This window comes from Lolium perenne, chromosome 7 (genome assembly GCF_019359855.2).
Source record: "Lolium perenne isolate Kyuss_39 chromosome 7, Kyuss_2.0, whole genome shotgun sequence".
Lineage (NCBI taxonomy): Eukaryota > Viridiplantae > Streptophyta > Magnoliopsida > Poales > Poaceae > Lolium > Lolium perenne.
This window is the reverse complement of record NC_067250.2, coordinates 220,248,451-220,255,322: the sequence shown is the minus strand read 5'-3', so window position 1 is coordinate 220,255,322 and position 6,872 is coordinate 220,248,451.

Sequence of the window (6,872 nt, the reverse complement as noted above, 5' to 3'; positions counted from 1 at the left end):
TCATCCGATCCAATGATCTAGGGTTTCCCCAGGAACCGGGACCTTCACCTCGATAATTCCTTCAAGAACACAATACGTCGCCATCACCGGCTCCGACCAAAACCCGAAATCAAGGTTTTCACCCCGATCTTCCACACCAGAAATTCCATCCAGCAGACTGTACATCGGACCGACCACCACCAGGACCTCGTCGTTGACCACGCCCGCACTAGGCCCGTCGGCCTAGTGGACCTTGCGGCGGCCGCAGCCACGCTAGTACGAAGAGATCCTAACGCCAAAGACCTGGCGAAGGGAATGCCACATGCGCCATCATAGGACAAGCGCGCACCACAGAAGTTGCGTCGCTCGCGCTACCTAGAGCGTCGGACACCACGATGAAGCCCGATGCCCTACGGTCGGGAACTCACCCGCTCCGCTACGATCACTCACGCAGGCGACGAGAGGGGGCATCACAGTCGAGGGCATCCATGTCAACCAAATATGTCGCCCTATAGACTGGTGGCCGCCGCGAGCGAACGGCCCGCTGCTGTTGTTGGCCGCATAGGCTTTGCCCAGCGGTTTCCTCGGACGGCGATGCAATGAGAGGGGAAGGCTTGGGACATGGTGGCGCTAGGGTTGGGGGCGCTCGAGTCTCCCCTAGGCTATGCATCGTGGGCGATATGATAATGGCTATAGTATTGATAATGTTCAATGGATATGGATTCTCTACCATTTTTGTGGATTACCGAGGTCCTCAAAGAGGATTATCAGATAAAATTAGGTAGTAAAGATTTTATCATTTTTCCTTGTCTCTGATATGTATGTAGGTGTTACGGAAGATTATGGATAAACAAAAGCAAGAGGAGCAAAGAGGACATAATACGGAGGAGCTACACGCGTCAGACTAGCCATTTGAGGAGTGGGAAAATGTGAATTTTACCCATGCTCACGTTCCCGCGGCGGAGGATCCTTATCATGCACAAAATCTTTTATCTCCAAATAGGAGCACCCCACTACTTGATTTCTCTTAACATGCAGGCTATACACATCAGCAAACTTCCACATCAGCAAAAAATTCTCCATTTCCTTAATTCCTGCACCTAAAATTTGTCCGCTCCCTTCAGTGCGTTTTGAGTCCATTATTCATTTATTCTCACTACTAAATATACCACGTCCGGCCGAGTATACTCCAGCCTACATGCAGCCCACGAACGAGCCCATTTCGTTTCATCTTCTCATGCTCTTCCTCTTCTCAATGATATCCGCGGCTGGGCACAACTCTTCTCATCTCCCGTTCCATATCCACGAGAAATAAATCCATGAGAAATAAATGCATGGGAACTAATGGAGGAAGTTACCCGCAAAAAAAACAATGGAGGAAGTTGAAGGTAATTTTGCGTTGTTCTGCTCCCATCCCCGTTCCAATGCACGCGTATCTCTTCTCCTTTCTTTTCCCCTTCATATATACCCTCCTCATTCCCAATCTTCACATGAAGGAATATTGCTTCTCCTTCCCCTACTTGCACCGGCCGTCGCCTTGCCGTTGTGGGTTGCGGCCATGGTTCCACCAGCCGATCTTGACGAGTCATATATCTACTTGCCGGGTTGACATTGATGGAGTAGCGGATTTATATCTAGAAGACCGATTCGCTCTCTCCCCTGTTTTGGTTTATCTACAATTTTATCTGCAAAGATTAGGAATTTACCAGATTGATTACGAGAAGTATATTTGCTCCCTGTTGAGTTCTTGAGATGGACTACAAAACTACTAAGCGATATTCAAAATAAGACCCTCGGTAAGTATATTTCTCCCTGGGATTATCTTTTTTAGTTCTATTGTGTGGAAACTGAATTCTATAAATGGGCTCATATATAAGTGCAATTCCTCTTTCAGAGCTTTTTCTTCTCCAGTGCAGCAGTTTAGGATATGGCAAATTTTTTCCTCTTAGACAGAGTATTTTTAGATTTTAGATAGGATCATATATAAGTGCAAGTCCTACGTCAGAGTTCATTCTTCTCCAATGATTTGTACCATAGTAGCAATTCGTGATATGAGTACATGACACACTTTCTTTTAGTGAAAATAGAGAGTTCTTTTAGTGGGTTCATATGCCAGCTCCTTTGTTCTTTAACAATCTGGGGTATGGCAAATGCTCTTGCCTTTCTAAGTTTTTATGCCCAGGTTTGATTTCTTCGATGGTATATGAGACTTCAACTGTAGCTAAATATGACTTGGTTGTGCAAGATAATGGGCACTTTCATACAGGTGAATAAACAAAAAAATTCATTCTGAATTCAGGCAGTGGAGTGTCCAGCCCTTGAGATATACATATAGTACATAATTGTAACAGTAGTCTACTCGTGTCCGTATCTTTACAGGTCACCTCATAGAAGTGGTTTTTTCTTTGCAATAAGCGGATATCATAATGTCAGAGCAGTATATTCAGATTTTGGTGTATTTTGGATTACTCATCACATAGATGAGAGTTGTTGACTGAGATGCTCATGCTCATCGTGAGGAGCGATGCAACTAGACAGTTTTCATGTATTCGAAGAACAGCATGTCTACACATTGCAGATTTTGGATCACTTGGGCTTAGGCATTCACCACATGCAGGCAACTGCCGCAAGGACTCAGTTTTAACCAGCAGTCAGCTGTTACTGCTTGACTCACCTTTTAGTTTTATAATGTCCTAACATAATACCATTTCTGCAACAACATTTTGCCTATTCATAAAGAACTACTTTCATGTCCTTTAAGAATTAAGAATGGAAACGGTTTTGTCATTTTCGAATTTAACCACAATTTGACTCAAGTACCTTCAATTTATTCAATAAGAATCGTTTTCTTATTACACATGCAGGTATATAAGTTCAGTATAGATGTACCTTCATTATTCACGCTGGAAAAGGTCTTTGGAAAAAGTTTGTTTATTCAAATGCATTCGAAGTACCAAAAAGTTTGTTTGGCTCCACAACCAATCTATACTACACTTCAATGAGCCAATATACATATAACATTTGGTTTATCCGTTTGATGACTTTTATCTCCTTTATCTTTTGGAGCTCATCATAGGTTTTAGACCGCAAACGGTACCAAATGATTTTATTTGTCGAATTGTATTCCCATTTTTGTGCAAAACTATTGAAGTCTATTTTGTAACAGCTGTATTCATTTTTATCTATGCAAACTTTTTTGCAAAGTTTTTTCTCTTTATGTCCGCTGCAACGCGCGGGGCATCATCTAGTTTACTATAATGCACAAAGTACATATTACAATGAGATGTATCTTCTCTCTTTCCCTTAGGCGTCTACTAGGATGGCTTATAAAGATGCTAAAACCTAGTGTTTGAGAGAGGTAAAACCTAACTGACTACATATTCCTAGTTTAAGTTGGCAAGTATGCCATGACTTGGAATACAAGTCTTCCATCTTCGGGAACCTACCGGAATTTAGCTGGGGCCTCTCGTAGTCGGTGGGCCACCATCTTCTAGCAATTGGGCTGCTCGTTAGTCTTGATAGCTTTGGTGCTCAAATGGGCCACACGGGCTTGCTAGTTTAAAGCCCTGATCTAGTATACCCTATCTGGCATAACCCCGACACTCTTCCGAGCTCGTCTTTAGAATCGGTCTTCCTAGTCTTCGGCGCGAAGGAACATCTGTTTGACATGAGCCAACTTTGACTTCGTGAGGCCGCTACGATGATATCTCCTTGTCGGTCGTTTATTTGGTGAAGGCGGAGTTACTGGCTCATGGAGAAATGATGACGATGGCAGTAATGAGCAACCTCGATGACAGCACTCGTCTTATGTGGTGGGTGTGTGGTGTAAGTTTGGTAGCCAGGTTGGTTGTGTGCCCTCACAACGGTTGTGTACCACCATAACGGTCGGCCAAGCCGTTTGTACAGATTTTTGCCGGTTTACACTAATTTTAACCGGCCAACTAGCTTCTGCTTAATATGAAAATGACAAGACTTTATACTTATTTCAGAAAAAATAATATAATTAAATTCAGTATATATAACTGCTCTGATCACCTGCATAAATCTATGTGTGTATTGAACTTGTTGACAACTTTTGAACTTAGTAAATTTAGCAGGTTAATCATTTATCGATAATTAGGAATGTTTCAGCATAAGAGCATCTCCAGTCGCATCCCCCAAACGACGTCCGACAATAGCGCCGAATTTTCGTTTGGGGGACGTCCGGATGAAATTTTCGTTTGGAGGAGGTCCCTTTCCTAACCACGTCCCCCAAAAGCGACCTCCAAACAAAAAGCAAGTGTAAAAATCGTGTCCGGCGTCCCTGATGGAGACTCTATACACAGGGGATGGGTTAGGGACGCCGGACAATATTTGAGGAACGTCCGGAGCGAAGCGGCCTTTGGGGCATGCGACTGGGACGTTTTTTTGACCGGCGTTCCCCAAATCCCTTTGGGGGACGCGACTGGAGATGCTCTAAGGTGCAGCAGAGCTGCTACTGCAGCTGCTGGAAGTGGTAGTAGTACAGTATGTATGTACTGGGTCGTCAGATGTTCGAGAATTGATCGATCGGTGAAGTAGTCACAGTCACGCACTCACGCAGATCGAGGAGCTTGTACACGTCCGCACGACTCAAAAACGCCTTTTTTCCAACCTTTCCCCCCTCCGCCTTCTTGACTGCGTCGTGTGTGCCTATGAAATCTGAATACCGGCCCGGCTGCCATCACTTGACTCTCTCTCTCTCTCTCTAGCTATGGCATGGTTGTGTTATGTTGTTGTCAAAAATTTATTACTCGGGTGAACCTGCACGTTAAGTAAGTACCGTCGTTTAGGTTTAACTTATCCGAACCATCCGTCCATCACATGGCAGAAAGGTCTTTCTGATGAATTGGTCCAACTCTCTCTTTTAAGACCCAGAATAGAATTTAGAAATAGATATATATAGCTATACGAACAACAGTTAAGTGATTACGAAACTTGGCCTGTTCTTACATGTTGCTATCTTCCATGGTTATGGATTAATAATAGAGAGCAGTAAGGGTTGACACTATCAAAACATGCCAAAAGTCAGGCTGTTGAACGCAGTCCAACTAAATAACGCCCTACCGGCGGACCGTAGACATATGTGCATTGTCAAGACAAGACTTGCTCAAGTCATAATCTAGCATATGGATCCCTCGATGTTGATTCCAGAAGATTCAAATGGTAACTTGGTAAGCTACAACCCCGTTTGCCTCAGTATCACTGCAACAACGTATATACTGAGCATGAAATTACAAACACTTTCGGACCTAAAATTGATTAAAAAGGGATTAGCTAGGTTATGTTACAATTCAAAGTTAACCCACCGTAACCTGCAATAATATGTTTACGCCTAATGTCCAGACTGAGAATTTTTTTTTCGAAATGGGAAAATATCGCCTCAGCTTCTGCATCCAAAGGATGCACACGGCTTTTTTATTAGATTATTCACGAAACCTTACAACAAATAATACAAAAGATCAATCTCAAAGCAACCTTACTATACCTACAGTGGGATGAAGAGGGTGACAATACACCAACTCACATCATCCAAAACTAAATGCATTTCCAAACTGCCCAATAGCAGGTGAGAATCACATCCAGTTAAGCAGACTCTCAGCGCACGCCAACGCTCCCGCCGTCTTCCTTGACTCCATCTTCAAGAGAGATCATCGCATTAACCTTGCAAGGCCTGCTGTCGATGCCACCATGACGCCAGACGGCTCCACCATCATGCACGTATACATCATCCCGCATCTGTCGTCGATACCCTGCAGCACCATGCCGCTGAGACTCAGCAGCAACAATGTGGTAGATGAACACCACTCCACCGAAATCCGCCAACATCCAGCAGCTGCTCCAAAACAATGCCCCAAGAGGTAGAACGACGCAGGGCGCGCCACCATCCTCTGATCCGGGAGACCCGGATCTAGGGTTTTCCCCGGAGCAGCACGAGTGAGAAAACCGCAGACTGCGACGACGATGCCTTCAAGAAGGTAGCGGCACGACACGTCGCCATCGTCCGCCAACCAAGGTCGGAGCATGGTTTTCACCGGCAGCCACGCATCCCCAACTCGCCGAGCGTAGTGTCGAGACTTAGTTCTCAGTTGACTGACATCGCCACTTAATTCTCGATCGACTGACATCGTCGTCTTTCCTTCCCTACATGGTTTTCTTCTCCGCCTCTTGTGAGCACTGCTAGCTCCTCTCCATCTTCCGGGGAGTTGCACCTCCCCCGCAAAGACCGTCGTCCACCCCGCATGCGGCTAGCGGCAGCGCGCTGTCGCGATGCATCTCTTTCCTGCCCTGCCTCTAGCTCCTGCTCCCCTGGTCCACTGCCACCCTGACCATCCCTCTAAGCCCCCCTCTTCTCCTCCGGCTTGACTAACATCACACTTAGTTCTCGGTTGACTGACGTCACCGCCTTTCCTTCCATATGGTTTTCTTCTCCAGCTCTCGCGGGCATCGCTCCACTCCATCTTCCGACGAGTTGCGCCTCCCCCACAACGACCGCTGTACACCCCACCTGTTGCTGGCATGTTTCTGTGATGCCTCACTTTCCCGCCCTACCTCTAGCTCCTGCTCTGCCGGTCCACCGCCACCCTGACCATCCTAAGTTTCGTCCTCGACGTAGTCCACCCGCCGCGGACATCCACGTTGGGTGGCCAACTCTCTCATCTCTCTTTGTTTTCTGGTCATGGTTGGGATTTAGATACGAGAGAACGTGAGGTTCAGGAGATGAGGAAGAGATTTTTTAGATTAGCACGGATCTTGTTCCATTGATAAAATCAACGAAACATGTACGAGCACATGTGTGAGAAGATGAGAAAGGGAGATAAGGCTAGCTGACACTGGTAGAGCAGGATCTTAGCACAATGGTCCAACATCGAATA